General features: G+C 39.4%; 1 long non-coding RNA gene across 1 annotated transcript in view; it reads right to left on the reverse strand.

The window, feature by feature from the left end:
- Positions 1-24,988: 24,988 nt before the first annotated feature.
- Positions 24,989-26,544, reverse strand: part of LOC132070336 (uncharacterized) — a 9,797-nt gene continuing 8,241 nt past the window's right edge. Inside the window, exons 3-4 of the long non-coding RNA XR_009417949.1 lie at positions 26,523-26,544; positions 24,989-25,425 (exon numbers count right to left, since the gene is read on the reverse strand). The exon at positions 26,523-26,544 is cut by the window's right edge and continues 32 nt beyond it. This is a non-coding gene — a long non-coding RNA (uncharacterized LOC132070336). The remainder of the gene's footprint in view (positions 25,426-26,522) is intronic.

The raw sequence follows: 26,544 nt of genomic DNA on the forward strand, positions 1-26,544 counted from the left end.
CTGGAAGTTCTCTAGGAGGGAGGCTCAGCTTACAGGTCATCCTGTCAATCACATTTACCCTAAAATAAAGAACCAACCAAACTAAATAACCATGTGGAATGGGCAAAATGGTACTGATTTCATAAACTGCAATATTTCACAAAAAAGCTACTAAATATATTTACAGAATTCTATGAGATGGGAGATATTGTAGCACTCTCTTAATACCAAAAATCCTTTCATACACGCTCGTTCAGGAAAGGACATCCAAAGGTAAATTAAGCTCCCTAAGACAAACCTCTTCATTACTGGAAATCTAGTGTCATTAATATACTCTAAGAAAACAAAATGAGAAATTGTTAAACCTTCAATGAAGCACTATCAGATATATTATAATTATATAAAAGCAATACCATGCAAGATGAATTGTTAAACCTCTGAGAGAAACAGTGGATAAAGGAAAATTATTTAATATAGAGTATTATAAAATTACAGATGTTTCAGTCAAGAGTAATATAAATGTATGAGATGGTCAGATGCTTTCCTGTCGCTGGTAAGTGCTGTTTCCACTTTCATATCACACACCTGAGGTAATGCCAACAGACCACAGAGGGCCCTTAAAATGACTACAGACCACTTTGCAAGAGGGTTTGTAGCCCCCATAAGACAGGATGACACATACCATTCTAGCTAGACTCTTTTTGCTTTTTAAAGCTGCTCTAATTTATCTCTGCAGTTTGCAGAGAAAATTCAGCACACAGAAGGCCCTCAGGCTAAAAAAAAAATTCTTTCTCCCATCAAATTCCATTTAACTTTGTTTGAGTTATAAACTGTTAAAAACCTCAAGATCCCCATTAAAGCTCGAAAACCAATCAAGAAAAATGATTTCCAGCAAAGTGACAAAACAAGTTTAAAAAGAGGGAGGGAAGAGGATGTATTGGTTTATTGCACTGCCAAGGAGCACCAGTAGGTTCTGGGAGACACCAAAGCATGGGAGCCTGCATCAGGTCTGGTTGCTCTGGTCACACCTCTGGCCAACAGCTGGCACAGCAGCTGGAGCACTGCACCACTGTGCCAGCAAGGCTGTCCCACATGACAGCCTGCTCCTGAGGAGGTAAAGGTTAAGGTTACAAATATTCCTTTCGAATTTTTTCTTAAAAAAAAAACAGCTAAATTTATAACTACCTGAATAATCTTGGTTCTCTAATTAATTCTTCACATCCATCATGATATAGTCTACTTTTATTCCTCTGAGCTATTTTTTCCCTTGTTGTAATCCAATTCATCCCACGTAGTGTAATGATATTCCTTGCAGAGGGGAAAGAATAGTGATAGCACATGCAGCCATGATGTGATTATTCCCTCCTTTAATGGCCATGTAATGCAATGTTGATCAGGTGTTTTCCCCCCACTACAACATACAAGAAATATTGGTGAATCATTATGCATTTGGTGAATTTTCTTTTATAATTTCTGAGCATTTTCTTCTAACTTCCTGTTTTTGATGTGTCACAGAGTGTTTTATTTAATTTAGTTCTGTCTATAAATTTCCCTGCAGTCAGAGCTATTGTGTCATTTAATCAATCCCCCTAGCATCATAAAAATTTTACTACATTTTTCTCACTACTAGCATACTTTAAAATGTTGCAGCTATCTTAAGTGATGAGCTAACAGAACTTTTATTGTGAGATTAATTCCTCTTTGAGACTTTACTGATGGAAATTTTTGCCTGACAAAAATCGTTTCTTTAAATTTTTTTAAATTCACATTTCTGCCTTATAACTCCATGCCTTTGTTTCTATGTCTTTTTAAAGCACCTTCACCAGGTTCACTGCTTTATACTACTCAAAACTTGGCAGGCAGGAAAGTTTTCAGTTAATCAGCATATGCACAAATTAAAGCCTTAATTTAAGTTTAGAGCTTTTAATTTAGCTCCTCAAATATTTTGTCCCAAGTCACAGGCATTTTGACAGTGATGTTGAGGGACTCAGACACTACTAAATTCTAATGAACAATTAATCTGAGCCAGATAATTTAGCTTCAGAGCATACAAAAATCAGAGTTCAACTACAACTGAGTAAGACTGCAACCTGCAACCACTGTTAGAGAAGCAAAGGAAGATGGAAGATTATTACAGGCATTTTTAAGATAGCTAGTGAGCTCTTATTTTAAGAGATTTTTAAACCCTTTCCTTTCTTGTATCAGTGAAAGGAAGATGAATCAATCATGAAACCTGTCCAGAACAACAGAGTCATGTAGCTCTTAGATAAGCAGTGGTTTCAGCATAAAATTCAGCATCATAAAATGTGCTTTTAAATGAAAATTTTAAAAAAGGTTGTGGAATCCCCCTCACTGGGGGGAAGAACCATTCCAGAACCATTTGTATGCAATCCTGGGTAATGTCCTTTGGGATGAGCAGGGAGGTTGGACCAGATGACCACCTGTGGTCCCTTCCCACCTGAACCATTCTGTGGACACAGCCACAGGACCTCCAAAAAGGAAATATCTGTTGTTCTAATACGGCTCTGAAATGCACACTTGAAATGAAGAAATCACAGACAAGGCTTCATGTTTGAACCTTTAGAGAACCTTTAGCCCATTGTGTGGCATTTATATGCAAAACATTCCTTCACTTACAGGTCAGGCAGATTGCACAGAAGTGAGAAACTCCTAAAAAGGCTAATGAAGAGCTGCCCTACATGGACTTCAGATATTTTACTGCAAAGGTTTAGTACACAGTGTGTGCACAGAAGAGCTTTGAACCTGGGAATAAGGACTTTTACTTGTAGAAGTGAAAGTTCTTTGGCAGATGTCTTACCAGAAACTCGATATTTCTGTCCAACTTCTTCAGCTTATGAGGACAGAAGGACTCCAGCCCCATCAAGCTGAGTACAGAGTGTCAGCCTGTCCTTGGTTGATGAGGAAGCTGGAGCCAGGAGAAGTGACGCGCTCGCTTCACATTCAACCTCCAGGCAAAGCATTTTAGAGACAGCTGGGGTGGAAGATGACATGAAGAAGAAAAATTTGAAAATTGCCTCACAATTTTGCTGTCAAATCAAAAAACACATCAACAAGTTAGGAAGAACTGAGGGAATTAAAACTCCATGGGGACTTTGTACAACTGGAGTGGAACTGTCTGTTCCTGAAGACGGCTCCCATTCCTCCAGAGCACACAGGTGTCTGAGGGGGGGCCTGTGGACAGGATCTCAAACATCAGTTTAAATCTACAGAGGACACTTAAAACCAAAGGATGTAGTACATCCTTATAAATTGTTTAGAAAAATTATTCCACCTGCGATAGCAATGCAAAAAGCAAAGAACTGCAGCTGAATTTATATCACGCATGCAACATTTCGTATCTGAAGAGTTCTTTACGCACAATATTCATCAAATGCAGAGTTAACTGCTGTCTGTATTACAAAAGGTATTTATTATCCCCACATACTGTGGACTGGAGGGACTGAAGCAGGAATCTGCACATTGATTGCACATTGATTTAGAAGCAGTTGATGACACTGCTTTGTTGTGTGACTGATGACAGTAGAGATCGTGATAACAACATTTTCTCAATTAATCAAGATATAGTCCTTAAGCTGAATCACAGGAATGAGCATTCCTGGAATTAGTATAGAAGTGACTTTGCATGGTTCAGTAGAGAAAGCAATAGCTCCCATAAGACTTAATGTACTTAACAGGAACACATTTTCTTAATTGCTTGTAGGCATGTCCATGATGATAATAAAGTCCTAACATGAGACAAAAAAGAACTTTTGAAACACGTAGCCAAAGAAAATAAAACAGCCACCACAGATCTCTACCATATATTGCACACAATTTTTTGAAAGCAAGTCACTCTAATTTGACAAGAGAATGAATTATATTTCAAGTTTTCCATAAAATGTTTTATCTTCATAAGAGAACAATTCCAGGCATCCTTCACAAAATATTAACCTGCTGTTCAATTGGGAAGGATTTAAAAGCCAACATAGAAATTGGCAAACCTTTTTCTTTGGCCACTGATAATGAAACCATGGATATACAAAAATGTTTATGATAAACTGTTTGTAACTGCATGATCAACATGGAAATATTCCATGATGTTCAGGACACTGAGAGAACTGAAAGAAATGCTTGAAAATGTGAAAAGTGTGCACTGCGCTCCACTACCTTCAATTTGGTCATAAATCATCTGTGACAACATTATGACTCTACTGCTAATGATGACTTTGGGATACACCTTTCTGCCCACAGATAAATGGAGAAGGATAACAAATTGCCTTCACCTATACAGCACAGCAATGCATTCAAAAGATAAATCAACAGATACAACTTGGACTGTGTAGCAAAGATTTTGACTTTTCTGGAATTCCAAGTTTCAAAACTACTGGAGATCCTAAATTTGGTCAGTCTGAAGCAGTGAGGTAGGGTAGTGCCTGCACTACTTTCCATATCTTATGATTGACAAAATATTGAAATGGTTTTCTGTTAAAAGGGGTTCCTACAGAATGGTGGGAATTTCTGCCTTGAAACTTTTAAGTTATTTTAAAGTAGTACATTTTGGGAAGAAGCAGACATATTTTTGGTGGCTTTTATTTTTCTCAAAAACTGAATACTTCTTACAACACTTCCAAAATTAGAATACTCCATATGTGATGAAGTTTATGAACTCATACAAAAGTAAAATATAATAGGAAAAATATCAGGTTTGTTTGTAAAGAATGCCATTCCTATTTAAAAGCATGACATGACAAAGCAGGTGAAAGTAGAAGTGAAACATTACTTAGAGAAATAAAATTTGTATAATTTTCTCTTTTAATTGAGGAATAACTGTATACCACTTTAATCTATTCACTTCCTTAAAAAATACAATTTCTTTTTAAGGAAGACAAAGATTCCTGAAAGTTTAAAACCTGACAAAAAACTAGATCGTAAAAATATATATGTGTAAAAAAATTTCGTACTGAACAATTGAGTAAGAGATTTACGCATATTTCAGGAATTTTTCATTAGAAAATAGATAATATTCAACCTTAAAATCTTGTAGTTTCAGTTTCTTAAACCATATGGGTTATGAACCACTTATTATATCCAGCTCAAGCTATACCCAGACTAGTTCTTCCACTTTTGAGGGGATTGTTGCAGTGAGCTAGTTTCTTTCTAGTTCTTAGATATCCATTCCATAAAGCTGTCTGCTCTACTCTGTTCTTCATTTTTGCCATCAGTAAATGTTTCACTAAGATATTTTCTCAAGCAGAAACATTGTCTGTAGAGTCAACAGCTTTTTAAAGAAATCCCATTTACTTCTATCTCTCTGAAATGTATCCATGTTAGCTTTTCATTGCATATGGGGAAAATGAGGAACTTTTGTGTTGACAGATTCCATGCAATGTACTGCCATTAATGGAATGTGAACGTGGGCATAAAAGCAAACTAAATGAAAATGGCTCTTAACATGTGTGTTTATTTTGCTAGCACATGGTTTGAGAAAATACACATTCATTTCAAATGGCTGTGCAAAAAATCATCTGGTTTTGTGCAACAAGTTTTAAGCCTTGTTGACAGTATTGAGCTTTACATTTGCCATTAACCCTACAGTATAATTCCTGTTAACACTGTAATGGACACGCAGCTGCAGCAAGGAGAGGAAAAAAGGATAAAGGAGTGGCTTTTGTTGTAGAAAATAAGATAAAAACACCCAATAGGATAGTTTTAGTTTTCTACAACCCCACTACTTATTTTTCCTTTCATACGTTAGCACACTTCTTGTATAGAAATATAAAGAAAAATGTATATGTTTCTTTGAAATAAAAATAAATAAATGAAAGAACCTAAACTTGGAGTTCAAATTTTAGTTCCTCCAAAGCTTTTCACAAACTCCACTGACATAAAAGCTCCATCTCTGACTGCTCGGGACAGAGCCCAGCATTGTGTGCCAGGTGCGAGGAGCATGGTCAGAGACACATTCCCAAAGCTTGACAGTAACTACATTTTCAACTTACTCAGGTTTACAGACGGGCAGGTAGCAGATCTGTGACTTCAAGCTAAGGCCAAGTTCTGTCTAATGTTTTCCTGTGGAGCTGTGATTTGGAAAAGCAATACTTCCCAGAACTTGCCATGCAGGTTGTTGTGCCCTGTGCAAGTTCATTGAGATTAATTTGACCTGAATTAGTTGTTTAATCTAAAGGTTTCTATCTAGTTGTACCCCAAACTTATCCCTTATAATTTAGGAAGTTCTGCTCAGATGAAGAATTAATAGGCAGGATGAAGGAAGACAAAGAGTCAGGGAAGTGATGGTGTAGGTTAAGAGCTTGAAGTAAGTGTGAGAAGCCCAGTTAGCACCCAACAACAGAAAATAACTATACTTAAACCCACACTCAAGAGAAAAATTAAGAGTACTTGCAACAGTGTGATTTACCATTCTCTAACCAAGACAAAAGAAGAGGAAAAATTAATATAAAAGTTGGCATAGGAAAAGCAGCTGCTGAGGTAAGCACTCCCAGACTCAAAGGAAAAAATGGAAAAATGGTAAAAGTGGTCAGAACAAAGAAACTGTGACACCTGGACCAGAAAGCTGAATGCACACACAGTCTACGGCTTGGTACTCATGTATCCCTTGGCACTCCATGCACACCAAATACCCACTGCTCCCAACAGACAAGTCAGGTGATATTATTTTCACTGCTTAGCTTTGTACAATTTTTTTTGCTCCCAGAAAGTTTCTCCATTAGATTTGTACTATCTTAACCTTCTCTACCAACTGTTTGATTACTTGCTGTCTGGGTTTATCCTTTCTACCACAGCCATGACAGTGAAGCAGAGAAAAAAGGGTGAGGGACAAGAAGAGGAGCAGCTTAAGTGAGGGCAGAGTTTCTTTCTAAAATGAAAAGTTGTAGGTGAGAAAATAGTAATTGTAGGACAGTGTTCAGTCAGTGGAGAGAAGTTTTAAGTGCAAATTAAAGCTCAGAGGAAAGTGTAACTCTGAAAGTGGGGTTGATGCCAATTAAATAGAAATGCAGCCTGAAACTCTCTGCAGAAGAAACAACAGTTCCACAGCTCTGTCACTAAAGTCTGTTTCCTTCACTAGAAGATGCCTTTCTCATTAAAAAAGCCACACTGCCTTGTTCTCATCTGAAAATAACTCAAAATTTTCTTCCTTTGGTTATGACTGTTCTGTCCTTTGTCATGGCAGGAAACCAAGTTAAACTGAGTTGCTCTTGTAATTTTCTGGAGTCAATTTGAGGTTCATGAAAGTATATCAGGAAGAAATATATAGAGCTCCATGGGGTATTAGCATGGACTAATGCTGTGTGTAATATCCCCTCTTCTCCCCATCTATCCCAAAATAGTGCCAGAAACAAGCCCAGAACACTACCAGTACTTACTACTATTGAATTCTGACCTCAATTTCTCAAGTAATTTACAGATGATTGAAATGCCGGTAACTGCTCCAAAATCCAGCCCCCAAAATTACCTCTGCCACTTTTGACCATGTGTGTCCTAAATATAAGTTATTTTCTTCTATGAAAATTATGATTGGGAGACTCAGTGAGCCCTATATTTTTTAAATCATTACACAATTATTTCCCTCAGTTTGCTACTTTGCAGCTCTATTTCCTGTGGCATGAGTCTCCATTCCCTGTCAAAGGACTTTGTTATATCTTTGTCTTATAAGACCCTGACTGGGGATTGCACCAGGATATATAGCCAGGTAGAACCAGGGATCAGCTTGTAAACAGACCACTTGTTGCTCTGTTTACCACTCTGTCACTGTCTCTGTTAACAAAGGAAGGACATTACAGAAGAAAAAAAAAACAAACTGGGAGGTTATAGTAGGTTAGAAAGTGACTATGAATAAAAAGCATACTGCTGCAAGAAACTTCAATCCAATTGTGTGATGTACAAACAGAGGCTTCATAAGTGGCAAAGGATGAAATTTTTCTGTTCCACACTGTACTGTTGAGAACCTGTCTGGAGTACAAATTTGTAAAAATATCATGAAGATCACAGAAGAAAGTAACACTGTTTCTGAGAGCTTTAGAAAACAGACTGATAAGAAATTGTTTTCAAGAATTTTGTTGCTTCTATCTAGAAGAGAGAGACATAAAGAAAAAGAGAAATAGAGGTCAAATGTTTCCCACATCTTACAAAATAAACAGTTTTCATAAAGGACTGTAATCAATGGTTTCATTTTGCACTGGGCATGGAATGGAAGGTTCTTTGCCACAGAAGAGAAATAATCAAATATAAGAGAAAAACACCTTCCAAAGGTAGTGATACGGTAAAACATGGATACTAGGAATATATGGCACTTCCAAAGCAGTGCCAAGAACATGCACTTCATCTTCCCCACAGAAGGAAGGTGGATAAAAGGACTTCTTCAAGACCCTTACAGGATTAATACTTTCTTTAGTTTGTGCACAACATAAATTCTACATGCCAAACTTTCAGAGTATCCCACCAAGCTGCCCCCACAGACAATTCAAAAATGTTGCTGTCATCACCAGAAGCCCCTAGACAGATTTATTCATCTGTTGGTATTAGCTGCCAACTAGACAGCTGTCCCAGTAAAGTCCTCCCTTTCATGGTTTCTCTTCTTTTGCTGATAATGTCTCATGCTAGTCTAGTACATATTGTATATAATCACATTTTTTTCCTCATTTCCGCTTATAGAAATTTGCTGTCTTCACAGAACTCAAGCACCTTTTACTTTATTTTATACTGTATATAATATAAATTTATTATCTCCATAAACCACATGTTAAGCTGACTTTTACAATAGAACACCTGCCTTGGGTTTGGTGGGATGGTTCAAAGAGCCCTCAAGAGCACTTACTCTAAAATCACTGGAGCAGGTTTGCATTCCTCTGACAGAGCCCCCAGTAAATGCTCAGCATGCACATACCTACTCATGATGCGATATGAACCAGGTGTTAAGAGGAAAACAGGATGGATATTTGAATGGGGAGGTGTTGCTTCAGTGACTGATTCTGAAAAGGAATTATTTTTAAGCAGGAAGTGTTGATTGCTGCTTTAGTCCCAGCCTAGATTTTAACAAAATTGTGTCACATGCACAGTATTTTTGTGCCTTAGCTTTCTGGCTGAAAAGGAAATTAAATGAAAAAATAATGTATAATGTACTCCTAAGGATTTGTCCTGTAAAACTGTGGTATCCAAGCTCAGCTGAGATCTATAGTCATCTTAAACCCCTTATCACCTATAGTGCTCACACACAAATTATATTCCCTGCAATCTCATAAATTCCAATTAGCTTTAATTCTGATACCTTATAGTTTCTGATTAAGCAGATCATAGTATCTCACTTTGCTGCAGAATCCCTCAAGAAGGAAAGTAGAGCATTTGAATGAAAGTCTGATATAACGTTAATAACCTACAAGCATTATGTTCAGAGCTGATATCCTTAATTAAGAAAATTACAGTTGTCCCACTTGAAAGCTCCTAAGAAATAATATGGCAGATAAAAGTAAAACATTTACAAAATGCAAGCAGCTCTTTAGCAATGTAGTTTTGATGACTACCCTTAAGAAAAATTCATATCACAAATGTATTTTGTACTAGTGTAGCTCACCATAGAGAGATTCAGGGGCTGGCATCTGAATTATACACTTATGGTTTTAACTGGAGAAGTACTGAAGGGTTTACTGCATTGCTGGTATGACATGTTGCCTGCAACCTGGGGAACCCACTTTTCCTTGAGTTATTGTTTAGTCTTATCTAATGCTGCCTTTGAAGGTACAAAAGCCAGTTGCATCTCACATTTTACACTTGGTGCCATTAAAGACAATGATCTGCCACACTCTGCGCTTTCTTCCCTTCTGTTCTAGGCTTGTCGTTTTTATCCCCAGCCTTTATGTTATGGCTACCAATTTGCTCTGTATTTCTTCCTGGCAAACCTTTGTGATTTTTTTTTCACCTATGCAGATTTACTCTGTTCCTCAGACAGGCTTTTTGAGTGTTACCTTGGAAATTCAATTTGAATTTCCCTGGGCTAAACTAAGTTTGGCTGTATATTCCCAAATATTTTTTGCAGCATTACAGAACTCTGACTATCTTCTTAACTCAAAGAGAGGCCTATCCTGTGTCAACAACAATAACATCCATTTCCACTACTGTAACTTCAAGCTAGACTGCTTGCCACATCTGTCTGCACTGAGGCAAACCCTTCAGAATGATTTAGTGCTCTTGCAGACATGTAGAGTGCTATATACACAAAGAATGATGTGCAACATGTTGAGCTGGTTTTAAAAGTGTCCTTCCCATAGGAAGCATTGACCAAAAATTAAAGAACCAATATATTTTGCTTTCTGTAAAGTGAACCCTATAATGCATGGATTCTTTGCCATCACCTTCTTCACTTGTTTTTCTTCACTTTCTCTCTCCTTCTTTCTGCTGGAAAAAAAAGTAGGGGAAAGAGTGAATAGGAAGCAGTGGAGTAAATGGGGCAATTTCTCAAATTTTCTTCCTTCTAAAGAGACTCGTTCTCCATTTTCTTGCTCTACCTCAGTCTAATCAATGATTTTAAAATAGAAAGGAAGAAAGTAAAACAAGTCCTGGATGTTTTCTTTTAAATTTTCCCTCTCCCTTACCACTAAGAAGGGGAATAAACTGAAGACATGCACATAAGAATGAAGGGATCTTCCATATTTTCAAGACAATCTACGCCAAAATCTTCCCAAATTAAATCAGCTTATTCAATTCTGATCATGGGTATCTGTAAGGTACAAGATACAGTTGTTTTCCTTTAAGTAAAGTGAGCAACTTGAGATGTTACTTTATGCCTGAAGTTTGACTTTGATATTCATTAAAGCTCTTCTCCTTCCAAAGGTGACAGAGAAACAGCAGCTGCGGACAGCTTAGTTACAGCTGAATCTGCAGAAATGCCTTCTGCAGGAATCCCCCTGTCTTAAATATTCATGGAGTTTTTACCCTCTGACTGTCTCTCTTCTCAAATGCAATTTGCTCTCAGCTCTTTGCAGCACGACACATCTCCCCAAGGAATTCACCTCTGTGTTTCAGAGGGATATTTGACTTCCCTACATGCACAGAGATTGCATCTCCTTTGCTGCATCAGAAGATGCTCAGATCTGTGTGGGAACTGAATTTGTTGTGCATTCAGTGGCTGCTCTGTGAAAGATTCCTAAGATGTGGAAGAGCAAGGATCAACAAAGAGCCCATCTTCAGGAGAGCAGGGCAGAAATTCAACCCCATTGCTCTCGGGACGGGTGGCTAGCACAGCCACCTGCTTGTGGCCACACCAAAGCAGGGAATATTCTGTCAATGGGGCCCCACACAGCTCCTGCCATCCTTTTCCCTATGGAACCTGCACCTGTGCCAGACACCCACAACACCAGACAAGCACACAATGGAGACCTGCAGCTGCAAAGCACTGAGCAATGAGCTCTGGATATTTATGGTCCCCACGGATGCAGCATCCCCAGTGGTGGGCAGTGCAGGTCTCAGGCACAGCACACAGCTGGGTGGGTGACAGAAGGAGGTTTGTGCAGCAGACTAAAGGCAAAAGTACAGTTTGGGGTCACATCTGTACCTTCCCCCAGGGCTTCCCACAGGATGGCATCTGCCAAAGCACAGGCATATGTTCTGTTAGCCAGTGTCAGCAAGCTGTGTGGTGAGGGCCACATTCCTCCTCTCAGAAGCAGAGGACTTTATCACAGTAAATGACTACAGTACTAAAGCAAAAATCATTAATTGGTTAAACCCCTCTGAAGAATTAGATCTGAATTTCTATTTGTCTTCTTTCTTGGAAGAAAAAAAATGAAAACTAATGCTTTTTCTTTAGCTTGGACAGAAAACAACTGACAGAATTATTCTGAATGTTGAGAGGTTTTCCTCTCTTATAACGTTATAGCAAATTTTCTCAAACTGAAAATGTTACAGTGAAAATGCAATGTAGTTCTGCTTGCTCTGCTATAAAGAACAGTAATTCCTCCCAGGAGAGGACAACAGCTCTCCAAGAGCTTTTGCTGCCCTAGATACAAGGTTTCAGCTATCATCTAGCAGCAGTGATATATTCAGGAATATATTTGGGAATCTTTGCTAGAAGGGAGAGAAAAGAGCAAACACCTGCAACTCCCATGAGATGCTCTTGACACCTGTTGCAAGGAATTAATAAGAAGTGATTTGATCCCACAGCTTCTATGTTCCAGTTGAAATGTCTGTGGTTTCCAAGAACTAGTGGGACTGCATGTCTGGAGAGTTAGTTTTTAAATTACATTTATTTTCAAGTTCATAATTCTCAAGCATTTTTTCAACCATCTGCCTTAGACCACTACCAAGGGGATTATCTTCTGCACAATAAATGTGATCTGGTTTCAGCCACCAGGACACAAGGCTGGGGCCTAAGGGTGAGCAGGTCACAGAGGAATAGCCACCCACAAACCCCAGAACTAGTGCAGCATTTTTTGGGAGTGGAGCAGCACCAGGCAAGTCTGAGGTGCTCTAGAGCCTGGTCACAGTCAGAGAAATGGCTGCAATTACTGGCCAGCTCTTCCAAGCTGCCTCTAGCACAGCTCTGAATGTCACCTGGACCTGTGATCTGACCATTCAGTGAGTGAATTCATTTCTTTATGAATCAGAATTGATCAACTGCTCTACAGAAGCAGGTATAGAAACAGGTATAGGTATATTTTAGTTGAGCTCTAAAGTAAAAACTTCAATCACAGAAATAGAGATTTTATAGCATCTTCCTAAGTGTCCTGGTATTGATCAGTGTCTGCATATTGCACCTCTGGTAGTTTCCTTTCGTGTGCATGAAGTCCTGACTTAGGTATCTCACAGAATGAAAGAATGGGGTCTTAGTATTTTATGGTTTCTTAGGACAGAAGACTACTTCATATCCATAGGCAAAGTAAGAAATCCTCTACAAAGAAAAGGTACAAAGTCCCCCAGTTCCAAAGTTTGGCATTGAGCAATATTTTATATATATATTTATGCAATATGTGCAAACATGTACTATACACGGGATGTAATAAGAAGTAGGGTACCAATTTGGTATGCAAGTAGGAAATGTCAAAGGAAGTTTTCAAAACTTGATCAAGCTCAATGTTTGAAGAGACTTGACTTACTCATTGATTAAATTCTAGTCCAGCCTGTTTGTTAGACTTCAGTTACCTGTTTTCTTTAAGAAAAATATAGTCATTAGACAAAGCACTGTCTCTTTTGTTTTCATTGCAATTTCCCAGCTTTACCAAAACTTTCTGCTCTCAGATACTTTTCTCAATCATATTCTACATACCTACACAGGTTATTTTGTAAAATGTATTCAACAAGGAAGCATTCTCTCTATAAAAATATGAAAGAAAATATAAAAACTCCAAGCCATGTCAACACAACCTCTCTTATACCCTTTGCTTTCACCAATAAAACACCTGTACCTTGGTTATCACCTTCGCCCTGACTCTGTGTATTATTCAAAAAATATCCATAACAGCCCAGCTTGTGTGTAAACAACTTCTAAAAGTTAATGTAGCAAAAACTATGGAAGGATTATATGCTGCACAGTAAATGTGCTCTTAACTTTAAGGGGCATTGCAATTGCTCAGCATTATGCAAAGTGTGAATCAGCATAAAGTAGGTAAGAATTATTTTTGTTTTCACCAATACTTGAGGCTCTAAATTATGTTGAGTGCAGCTAAATATAGGATAATTCTTTGCATAGGGAATAACATATTGTTGCAGAGGAGTGCCCATATTTATTATCACCTCTTGACAGAGGTTAAAAAGGTCTGCTTGTAAAATGTTTTCTAGTTTTCTGTAAAAAAAATTGTCTTTGTTTCTTATCAGTCTATTTCATTTCTGTCTGGCAAGAAATTGTATTTATTTTCCCCAAGCTGTGTTTGTTTTACCCATCACAGTAATCAGGAAGCTATTTCCCTGTCTTCATCCTGATCTATGAGATTTTCCACACAATTTTCTCTCCTGGTCCTGGTCAGGAGGGGGACAAATTGCACAGCTGGAACTTGGGCAACTTGACATGTAGCCAACAGAATGTCTGCTGGAAATACTCTGTCTCCTCTTGGAAGTGTGTAAGGTGATTCTCACCATACACCTGCTCAGGAGCAATTAATCCCTGCAGGTGATGACCAAGGTGATCATGCAAGTACTTGTGTGTATAGATGAACCCATCAAGGAACTACATGGAAATAGACAAGCTTATCATTTATTCTGAGCTGAGCACTCAATTCCCAGCTTACCTCAAAGGCAGAAACTCTGTTTCAGGTCATCCTTTATTCAATAAAAGTTATTTTGCTTTTCTGTCAAGTGCAGCAAATTATTTAAGCCTCAACTTTAGTGGAAGGGCAATTTAATTAATTCACAGAGTTATTCTTTTAATTGGATTTGGGTGAATCAACTTTTCTGAAACTCAGAAAAGAGGGTTGTTGGCTTGACTTCACAGATGCTATTCTTACATTTCAGCTAGCACCAGAAGCAAGGTTATTTCTCTCTGAGGATGTCAGTCTGAGACAGTTGCATCCACTGCATTTTTATTATCTTACTAATATAAAAATGAAGAAAATTGAATGTTAAAATCAAACTTTCTCCTTCTGGATGCATTTTTTAATGATGGAAATATTAATTAGACTGACACCAAATTGAACATCAGGCTATATCCTTAACTGTCAAGGAAAAAAAAAAGTCAATTAAAGGGGAGAATATTTACATTTTGGTGATGAAATATTCTTGACAACACCATCATGCAGCTGTAGTGACTGATCCACCTGAGCTGAGGCTAGTAGATGACACCAGAGTGATGTCTGCAGAAGTGTTGTCAGTTGCCTTTGCTGTATTAAGTAAAGTAAATTCAGTAAAACAATGAAGAACAACCAGACTAGTCTACACTACAATAAAAGTAGGTTCCTCCTGTATTCTGGCAGGACTAGGTAGCTGAGGATGTATTACAAAACCAGGACTGAAGCACATAAAAAACTCCCAATGACAACTTCCTAACCTAAATCTTGAGATGCAAGACATGCAAGGGATGTACTCTATCAACAAGAAGGGAAGGATTCCCTGCCAAGGGAAGTATTTTCCTTTATCTCTTTTTGAAGCAAATTCTTGAGAATTTTGAAGTGAATTCTTGAGTCACTGGGAGACACAGATCTAGTATAGTCTCATTTCCAAATATTATGAGTTTCTGGCTGGTGCTGTATTATAAAAAATGCTCCTGCTTTCATTTCCCTTTCCTTCCCAGTGCACGGACAAGAATGGGCAGTGTGTTTATGTTTGTGTTTATGTACCATGTAAAAGCCTCATCTGAGGCTGGGACTGAGCACATGGTCCCTGATGGTCCCAGAGATGGTGTGAAAAGAGAATAGGAAAGAGTTCTTTCCTCCAGAAATTTCTAAGTCTGATAAGGTGAGAAATACTGTAAAAAGAAACAGAATGCAAAGGGGTGAAAAAATGTCACCCTGCCTACCCACAGCCAGAGCTGCAACTCTGCTTTGCTTAAAACCATGCAAGGTGGTTTTGCATCTGCTTCTGCAGGATCAGCAGTCCGAGAAAGGCCCTCACAAGGGGGACATTCTGCTACCAAAGAGACTATGTATCTGAACTTCCTAAAAAACATAAAAAACCCAACCTCACAATGACATAAAGTTCCTCTAACAGCAATATAAAACAAAACTGGGATTCGGGTAAGACAATGAATTCGCATTCTATGGCTGCACTTGTGAACACCAAGGTAGATGTTGACATTTAATTTTCTCACATTTATATTCCTAAGAGAAATTATATGTTCAGTTTACACAGATTTATTGCCTTAATTGCTTAACAGCTCTTGGTATAATATTTAAAAGGCCACAAAAAAGTTTTTAATACATATTGTGAGGTTCTGAGCCTCCGTGAATTATAGTTTCCTAAAACTAAGGGAACTATAAGCCTTCCCCTAAAACAAAGTGCAGTCTAGATGGGAATGTGCACAAATGAAGAAATGGCTTCAGAGGTGGGAAGAAGAGGTAAAGACTGTTTTAAGACACATGCACAAAAGCACACTCATGGAGGTAAATGCTATCTTCTCTGGGGGTAGAAATAGGGGTGCACAGTTGCATCTGAAGTCTTCAGGTGTGAACTTCTAATTGCCTTTCCTAAGCAAAGCCCCTGTAAGGGAAGGGAGCTTGTGGTTCTGTTCCTAGGGAAGTCTGATAAGATCATCCACTCCCAAACCCTGGGACTCAACTAATGTTTGTAGTAATGGGAAAACTAGGGGATTTATTAAACAAAACTTTTTTGCACAAAGCTTTGCTCTCTTTCAAATGCTTTCAGATTCTAAGGGAAAAAAAAAAACCACCCTTTCTTTTTCTTAATCAACTATACATACCTTTTTTTTCCCCAGTGAAATATCAGTATTTTTAAAGAATATTTCTTTTCCAAATAGCTCTAGTAGCTATCTTATGGCAATGACTAATTTTGCAACTGACAATCATTTAGAGGTTAATCTTTGATCTTGTGTAGTGCAGGTTAGTTCTGCTGAAATCGAACAAGTCAGGCAGCGAATTTTCCAAGATACTGGGAAGTCTGTAGCTCTGTACCCCTCTCTGTCCTGTCTCTGTTGATGCCAGCCTCTCAACCTGCAGTGATTAATGTACTGAGTCTTAAACCTCTCCTTCCCCATTCAGATCAGGGCTGCATGCACCACTGGCCACATGAGCATGGGCAGGAGTATATTCCTTCTTCTAAATTCCTTTGCACATTTCCCACTTGCAATAGGCCTGAACAGCTTATGAGCTGCCCACTGTGGCTAGAGAGGAAATTGCTTCAATCAAAAAGTTTCCCACTCTGAGATGATGATATGTACTGTGACTTCAGTGCAGGACGACTGCTGCTAATTTAGCTTAATATGAACGTGCAACATCACAAAATCATTTGGCAACAGCAGAGTTAGGATTCCAACCAGAGCTGTTGCCGTGACATGAAGGGGAGTTTAATCTTCTAAACCAGAGAATGATGTTTTAGCTGGAAATGCTATTGACTGTGAAGAATTTAATCTGAAAATAAGGATGTGGACTTTTCAAACTACAGCATGTACATTACCAAACCAGTACAGCATTACACTGACCATACTGTAGTTTCTACAAATCCTACCTTAATACCATAATTACTACCTTTATTTTCAATTCAGTTTTTTCATCTGATTTTGATGGAAAAAGAAATGTCAGGAAATGTTATTTTCTGTGCTTCCTCAAACCAATATTGCTCTTAACAAAATTCCCTGTTACTGTACAAGTAGAAAATACAGCAGCAGGTTTTGTTGGTTTTGTTGTTATTTTCTAGACCATCAGATTAGAAATTAGAAAAAAACCTCTCCAGAAATTGAATCTAATTTAATGCAAAATACTTGCTGTCATCTGCCTGTTTTCTAAAATCTTCATTCACAAAGTTCCCTGAGGTAGAATTCTCCAGAAATGGAAAGAGGCAAGATGATGAAAGAAAATTGTCTCTTTGCTTCAACTTGTTTTTAGTCTACCCTTTTCCTCGCTATTTTCATTTATTCTGCAGAGAGTTCTACAAATACCTCACGTTTCTATTGTCCCTTCTTGTATACCTTTACTAATAAACCAATAAATTGAATCTTTCCTGTGCAATTAAACCCCTGCACTTGTTGGGGTTTGTTTGAGACCTGGTATGTTCTGCATCCATTGTACAATAATACTAAATTGTGTATGTTTGCACAGGCAGACCCCATCTTTGATCCACAGAGCTTCATCAGGTGGGAATGAAAACCAAACAGGACACTCCAACCGAACCTGGGTGAAAATACTCTACCATCCCTCAAATCTGTGTATAATTCCAACCTGCTTTCATTTTCACTGAGAGACCACTTTCATTAAGAGGGGACCGGCCTCTTACGCAGATGAAATTTAAAGTTCTATCTAGAACTTTCATTCCCAACTACTCTATGCTGGATTTACTCAAAATAATAATAATAAAAAAAACCCCACAAAACAAAAAAACCCACAACCAACTCTCACTGTACATTTGCATCAAATGTTCAGGAATGATAAAGTAGTCAGCACCCCTCTCCATTCACAGTAAGTCCTACTCAGACTGCATCCACCTGTCCTCTCTTCGGGTGTGCTTAATGCTTTATCACTGCTGTTTTTCAATGCCTCTTGTCCTCCACGTTTCTTCAACAGCAGCAATGCCACCCCTACATGGCTTCCAGGGTGGGTCACTGCTTGGCTAATAACACTTGAGGAGAGGATGAGGTGGTTTCTCTCTCTCCAACAGTGCTGTAGCCAAAGCAGGTCGCAGCTGTAGGCATTGCCTTTTCCTCGCCTGGCTTCTGTGTGCTCTTCTGCCATCCTTCAGACCAGACTAGCTAGAGCAAAGAGACTGGGAATTCTAAATCCTTTAGCAGACCATCTAAAGTGATAACCTTCCCTTTAAGCAAGCATTCTCTTTTATTATGAGAGCTCTGTAGCTGGACCAGTTGCTGCTGCAGACAGAAGATTTATTCATCTTAAGTGAGAAAACAGACTTGCTTTTCAAACCAAAAGAGGATTTTTAAAATTTTATTTAGTACAAAGCTTAAACTATTAAGCTGTGCCAGTGTGGGTGTAAAATATAGCACCAGATCCAGTATGAGATTTCATAAATAAATCTGAGAAGCAGAGACATGGGACTCCTTGCAATTTCAGATCAGTTTTTGAAAGCAATTTCTCAAGGCACTTCTGTGGCAGGGAGTACATGCACTCAGAAAAGCAGCATAGTGAGTGAACAGAGGAGTCAAAGCTAGGGTAGCCAAATGTACAGACTTCTGCAATGAAAACACATTCAGTAACCCATAAAACATACTGATAGGGCTGAAATCAGCAGGTGTAACAAATAGAGATAACATTCCACAGGCCAGGCACCCCATGGGCATAATCTACCCTGTAAGTCTGCTCAAGCACAGGTTCTTCTTTTTTATTTTTCCAGGAGTCAAGAACAATTCAACATTTCTTGAGCTTCTGGAACATAAACAAGCTGTCAGAATTACACTTGGGGGTAGTCCTACTTTGTTTTGCTCATTTATTTTTATGTGTAGGACAAGGTAAGCACCTAAAAATATTTTTCTGCCCAGAGTGGGGGGGGCATAGTTGCTGCTTCAGCAGCTTGAATTGCTTCACACAAAAGAACTGCCCTTGCTGCTGTGCCCAAGCAGTCATGCAGTTAACACTTATGCAAATGCCTGCCCATATACCATGGAAAATAGGGTTGCTTGCAGTGTCCAAAACCCTGCCCAAGCACACGCAGCTGGAACAGGGCATGACGACACCACTGTGACTAATGAATGCAGGCTATCAAATAATCAAGGGACTTCCGACCTCAAATGCGTTTGGGAAACCCCACCACTGTGCTTTGGAACACTATATTCATTTTTTGTCCTGGATGCTTATGGGTGTGGCAGTGCCAAAGAATTAAAATAGGAAGGGTCAAGTTTGCTTAACCCTTAAATACTTGTTTGCTGGACACTGTTTCCAGCAGGAAAGTCTGGACTGCACATTTAAAGAAAAAATAAAAAAAATAAAATGGTTAAGTCCTATGAGTAATAAAGCAGCTTACGAAACGTGTAAAAACTGCTCAGAAACAGAGTAAAACAATCACTATGTTTGCACTCTAGTCTGTTCCTGGTGGGTTGTTTGCAAACCCCATTAGGTTTCTTGATGCTTCTTGCCTATTACCTTCTGGGGAGTAAGAGTGTAACAGTGCCATGTCAAGTTATGTCAAGCACATGCTGGTGGAAGACCTTTCCCTCTTAATGTTCACTCTGCTCCATCTTACCATGCCACATCTTCCCACATCAAGCCATCCTCTCAGTACAGAAGGATTTTCCACATCATTAACTGTCTTTCAAGTTACAAATCCAGCTTTCCATGTTCTCTGCTGTACCACAAGGATTGCTTTTCTCACCCTTCACACCCAGCAGGTGATCAAGTCAGTTTTTTCCCCCACTGTCCCTTAGCTGCCACCGATGTGCTATGGTCCCTTAGATGCCACTTCCTGCTACTGACTGCCTACTTGGCCTCCCCAGTTCAGCCTTCCCATTTAATCATTGCTACACCTTCTTCAGCACCCTCCTCAAAAGTACCCACTGATCCCCTGTCCTCCACTGCATTTCTCTTGCTTTATCCCCTTCACCTGTTACAACCTCCTCTCATGCCTTATTTTTCCCAAATCTTTTTAACACAGATACAGTTAATGATGAAATGAAATAGCTCATAAAAGGGAAGGGCAAAAGCTTCTCATTTACTTCCTCTTTTTTTCCTCCCCTGATTTAATGGAAAAAATCCAAACACAATTTAAAGGACTGAATATGGCTGAAATTACACTGGAGGGGACAATCTGTTCCAGCTCAGAAGGTGGTGGGAAAAGAGCCCAAGCAAAAGCAAATTGTCTATCTCCTACTGCAAAATGGAAGAACAATAGTATTATTTGTCTTCCATTCCATATGCAAGGGTTTGGCAAACCTGTCCTGGCTGCTGTATTACCACCAAAGCTGAAATGCTAAGACGTATGCCCAGTGAGAAACTGTAAAAGCAGAGCAGCAAGAAGGATGCGGGGGCTGCAGGAGGGAAGATTTGAAAGGCTAACTATGAATACAACTGGGCTTAAACACATCTGCAAAAGAAAAGGGACAACTATTTTCCTATCAATATTTGAAGGGTCTGCATACCAAGGGGAGTTACCTCCTCCAGGAGAAAGGATGCAATTAGTAACAGTGGATGAAATCACAAGGTGAATTTAAACTGCCCATTGTCAAGGGGAAAAAACAAAACCTCTTTAAAAAGGAAGATATTTTAGGAAGCAGGCATCCCATTGCTTGGAGTGTGGAGAACTAATCCAACAGAAGCACATTTATTGTCTCAGTTCTATACAGTCAGGGGCACACAGTAGCTGACCTAATGGGGTTTTTGCATCTGTTCACTCCATGTTCTGGATTAAATTATTACAAATTCACTTTTTGTATTACTAAAATTTTGTATTTATTCAAACTGCTTCCCATTGTACTCCCAAGGCAGAGTTGGAGTTATTCACCCTCTAGAGACCTTATACCACCTTCCAGCACATAAAGGGGGCTACAGGAGGACATTTTACAACCACATGCAGCGATAGGACAAAAGGAAAAGGCTTGAAACTGAAGGAGGCTGGCTTTAGATTAGATACTAGAAAGAAATTATTTCCTGTGAGTGTGATGTGGCACTGGAAGAGGTTGCCCAGGGAAATTGTGGATGCCCCATCCCAGGTGGTGTTCAAGGTCAGGATGGATGAGGCTTTGAGCAACCTGGTTTAATGGAAGGTGCACCTGCCCATGGTTGTCAGTAGACAATCTTTAAGGCCCCTTCCAACATAAACCATTCTACGGTTCTGTAGCTGCCCCTCTGCTCCATGTCCCACAGCCTGGAATCACTTTACTTTCCTCTGTTGCCAGCACAAGTGCCACTTCAATTATTAACGAAGGAGTGGGGTTTTTTTGAAGCTTTTTTTATCCAAATATATTAAATCTGTCTTGGAGTTGTAGTACTGTGTAATTAAATTTAATGCATTTGAGTTGGAGGCACAAATAAGGAGGACGCTGCAGTAGCAGTATAATGATGGGATTTTTCTCCAACTGATGACACACACCGGCGTGTTTCCAATTTTCAGATTGTGACTCTAATGGTTCATTCTTATTCTTTAGCAGGGTGCATGTGTGAGACAGAGACACAGTGTGCAAGCACTGAGTGCTTGTTTTGTAAAAGTCAGGAGCTACACAACATTTGTGAACCCAGATCAATAGCTCACCCCAGAAACTGGGTGGGGGGACATTCAGAAAGCAGACTTCAGGTGCTAATTTGGTATTTAGTTTGGACAGCACAGAGCTCACAGATCTCCCTTGCCAGCACTCATGGGTGTTACGGGAACTTGGAACAACATATCTAAACATCTAAAGAGCAGCAGGAGGATGGGAAAATTAGGAGTCCTGTCCTAGACAGTTGCAGGCAGGAAGTTCACCATTCTCCACCTTCATGTTTGTGTTTTTCTGGAGCTCTGAAAATTTCCAATCTGGGCAGTGAGGTCGGTAGCACTGACTTACTTATTTTGGAGAACTACCTACTAGTGGTCCCAGTAAGTAAGGTTACCCGAATGCCAGGAAGCACTTTGAAGAGTGCAGCCCATAAAATAGGATCTGGATCACATCTTTTCAGATTCACTGAGATAGTTAATGCATTTTGACACAAGAACATCTGCCCCACATTTTCCAGATTAAGTTTTGTGGGAGCTCAGTTCTCCATTAACTTCACATTAGTGGGAACATTAATGAACGACCAGTGAATTCACTGTGAGGAAAAAGAAGTTCTTGCTGTCACAAAGTCTTCCTTTATTTGTCTTGGATCCTGCCATTTTCTTTGTTCACGTATCACTAGCACAGGATAACTCAAGCCGGATGCACCATTTCAGCAGCCTGATATTTAAGCACATATTTACAGGAAAAAGGTATTCCCTGAGCAGCTCTTGACTCAGGATTTGGACTCACCAAGCTGGCAGGGCCCAGGGGTTTCAGCCATTAGACAGGGCCACAATACCAGGCTTGTCTCCTTTCAAGCATTTGGGTGGATGCCCGATTTATTTTCAGAGGCAAATTTTTGGCTTGAATCTTGCATTTTAATGCCATGCATTAAATTAAACACTACACAAAGAACATCAAGGAAGCAATTCAGTTGTCTTGTGATGTACTGATTCTATCTACCAAGTGCCAGGTATGTCTCATTGCCTTGAAATTTTCCAACACCACAGAACATTTTGATTTCTGTTCCCCTCATGGTGGGCTTCTTGGGCACAAGCTATAAGGCACAAATGGCAGAAGTGTTCTCCTTACAGCGAAAGTGTCTCTTCAAAGTCAACGTGCTTTAGGCACTTCTGTCATTTTCACTCCCCAAATGCCCTTCACACAACTTCTGACTTCAGTAAACAGTGTGTTGCTAAGAAGTGAGTTGTGTTCATAATAACTCTATGAGGCAACCAGGAAAGGAGATACATTTTTCCCACTGCCTTTTCTCCCTTGGACTGTGCAGTCCCAAAACTCCCTATAAATAAAACCAGACACATATAAACATACAGGCTCCAACCTCTGCCAAGCAGTCTGTGATGAGACTTCCATTGGCACCTGGAGCCTCTTCAACCCAAAGAGCACAAACCCCTGTTCTCAATTTGCTCCTCATTATAACCAGTGCAACTAGTTACGACTTCTTACCTGCACAGTTTCTACTGTGCACACATGCCCATTCCAAGCCTTACTTTATAAAAGCAGGTTCTTCACTGTTTTTTTTAGACTGTTATGGGATTTCAATTGTTCCAGATATTAAAAGTCAGTCTCAGTCAGGAGAGTACACTGGAACAGTGCCTTGGGATATGGCAGTAAGATCACTAATGACCAGATTCTGGACCTGGCAAAGATAAGCTGTTTTCCTCCTGGAAACATGTTAGAGTGAAAACAGGAGATTTTCCATCTACATTGATTGACCAATGGTTTAAAGGACACTATGGTCCTTTGGCAAGCTCTCCTTTTCTTAGCACAAACACGGGTCTAAGTTACTTGGAGCAGTTTTTGTTCTACAGCATGCTTGACAAACACATGGAAACAAAACAGTCTAAGAAATACTGAAGAACAAATGGCCATTAAAATTAGTATTTGATAGTGTATGAAAGCCAAAAACACATTAAAATTTTAAAGAAAACCATGGAACATGAAGATTCTTTTGGAATTTTGTTTTTTGCAAATTTTTGCACTTCAAGTAACAAAATTCAAACCATGGATGTGGGAAAGGGTCATTCCTGGGCTTACAGGGAGTTTTTGTCAAAGACTCAAGACTCGTCTGACTCTGCATGCCTGACTCATGAATCTGCACATCAGATCACATCTTCCTCCTCTCTCCTTTCTTTCCTTCATCCCTCAAACACCAAATGCTTCTCTAGCTTCCTATACACCCTTCACTTTCTGTTCTGCACGTCCTGACACTATGCAGCAGTCCCTGCTCCTGGTATCTCTTCACCTTACCAGACTGAACACCTACTTTCATACATGAGAGTATGTAATGCTCTTTGAAATGCCTCCCTTTTTGAAATGCCAATGACTCTCTCACCATGGCAGAGAGCTCTGTCACAGTTAGTCACTGCCCACATGTCCCAGGAATTGCTGTCTGGGCTTTCCAGGCTGCCTCCCACCCTTCCTGTGGCCAGCCCAAGGGTGCTCCTGCATCCTCCCTGCCCTTGCACCCATGGAACTGGCAACCTTGATGAAGTCTTTCCTTGGTGGTATCTCACAAGGGGTAGCTGCCAGGGCTACACAATGTTCTAGCAGCCATCCTCATGAGGAATATGCATGTTTTGGGAAGTAAAAGTATTTTGATCCACATTAGTTCTAGTCTGTGCCCAGACACACATATCTTCCTTGCTCTGGGTTGTGCCAGCACATCTCTTAGGACTTTCTCACAGATGACCAGGGCAGAGCAGCAGCTATTTGGGATTTATGGGTGTGCATTAGCTCAGCGACCCTGCATGTACCACAGAAAGCTGCAGTGCCCTGCAAGGTATTAATAGACTCTATAAAAACTTGTGGCTGGAAGAGAGGGGGTAACTCACCATTCAGCACTTTCTTGCTCCTAATGGTAATGACTGTTCCCTCATTCCTTTCTCTCATCAGCAGCTCTCAAGGAAGCATCATTAAGATGGCATATTCCAGTACAAGAAAGACATCAGGCTCAGTTGATTTAAAAGACATACTTCAATAAAGCTAATTTAACATTCAGATCAGAGGTGCCCTCAGGGATTCTTGTGCCTGCCCTGCATGTCTGTAATACTCAGCTGTAGCTCATGTTTGCACAATATGGATGTGTAAAATCTGGAGAAGCCCAGTGAGTGTGGATTTTTTTAAAAGACTCTTAACATGTCAGCCTTTTATTGCACTCCACAATACAGTGGTGTTCTGACATATGTTAGAATGGTATAAATTAAATTACATAAAGTAATCAGTTCTTCTCTTGTAGCCCAATTCACAGTACTTGCATCCCAGGTGGAAATTGAGAGTAAACTTGATATTTGGATCCTCAGTGGACTCAAAAATGAGTCAGAAGAAAATTACATCTAAAATGTTTACAGAGATATCAAACTTCACTGTAAAATTATTCTCTATTTTAGTAGTATTCCACTTGTTTCTTTAAGTGATTAAGTGCTTTAAATAAATACTTTTGATTGCCTTAATTGTGCTAAAAAAAAACATTTGGATTCCAGCGATATTTAGGAACTAGAACACAGATAAAGCAGTGTCTATTAAACCAGATAAATAATTACATCTCCTTTTGCAAATCAAGCTGTTGGGCTTTGTGCTCTCTCTAGGACCATCACAGCAGAATTCTGCAGGCTCTGAAGAGAGTACCTGTTCACTTGCTGTATCTGAAAAAGAAGGTGGGAAGTAGCTCCATCACTAAATGAAAAAGTCACTACATTTCCCCCAGAATGCTTTAAATTATAGCAAAACAATTCTGTGAGAAAGACAGCAAAATATCAGCCCAGCTGTTTGAGTCAACTAGTTCAGAGAGTGTCCTGATGTAAAAGACAATTTACATATCTGGAGTTAACATAATTTTTGTACTGCATTTCGTGGATCTATCATGGTTCCCACTGTTTTAGGAACCAGACACTCCTCGGAAGATACAATCAACAGCTGGACATGTCAATTGCCACCTTACATGAAATGAGTAGAGGGTGGGATCCAGCTCAGCAGCCCACTGGAAGACTGGCCCTAAATTCAGTGCCACAGCATCAGTGGCAGCAATCAATCACCTTTCCATGGAAAGATCTGTTCCTCCATGCACCTACAATTAAGGGGCACATCTGCCTTGAACAGACAAACTGGATCCCAGCGGGTAATGTCAACCAACACTCCTGGCAAGCCACAGTCACAATATCATGACTGACACTGAAGGGTTCCAGCAGCCTGTGTGGAACTGTGTTACTTGTTTGCACCTCCTTGCCAGTCCACATTGCCCAGACAACCTTGATTTTATGCTGGACTATTACGCATCAAGAAAACAATTTTTCTTATTTCACACAAAATTAGACCTTCTGGGGAATGTCTTTTGCAGAACTCTTGCTTCCATCCATTAAAGCTTTTCTAATCAGTTAAATATAACTAAGCAAAACCTGATAGCTAAAATTTTAAGTTTGCCATTGAGGAATAATTACATATTTCTAGAAATACAGCACATATTCAATAACAGACATTCATGCTAATTCGTGCACTGCATAATGTTTTCCACTTTGATGTTTACAAATTACACACTGTAACTTAATAACTTGGAAAAATGTGCTATCCTAGGAATAACAGAGGAAAAACATAACAGCAGTCACTTGTCAGATGTAATACAGCAGCTACATTTATTTTTGTATATATATTTTTATACATGTAAAACTTCAGGGCTGCAGCTCTTTGATTCTACCAAATGTATGGAAAGTAAAAATATTTTACTCATCACAGTTGTGGTGCTCACCTATTTCACAGCTCTGTGGTTC

The sequence above is a fragment of the Ammospiza nelsoni genome, chromosome 2 (genome assembly GCF_027579445.1).
Source record: "Ammospiza nelsoni isolate bAmmNel1 chromosome 2, bAmmNel1.pri, whole genome shotgun sequence".
Taxonomy (NCBI): Eukaryota; Metazoa; Chordata; class Aves; order Passeriformes; family Passerellidae; genus Ammospiza; species Ammospiza nelsoni.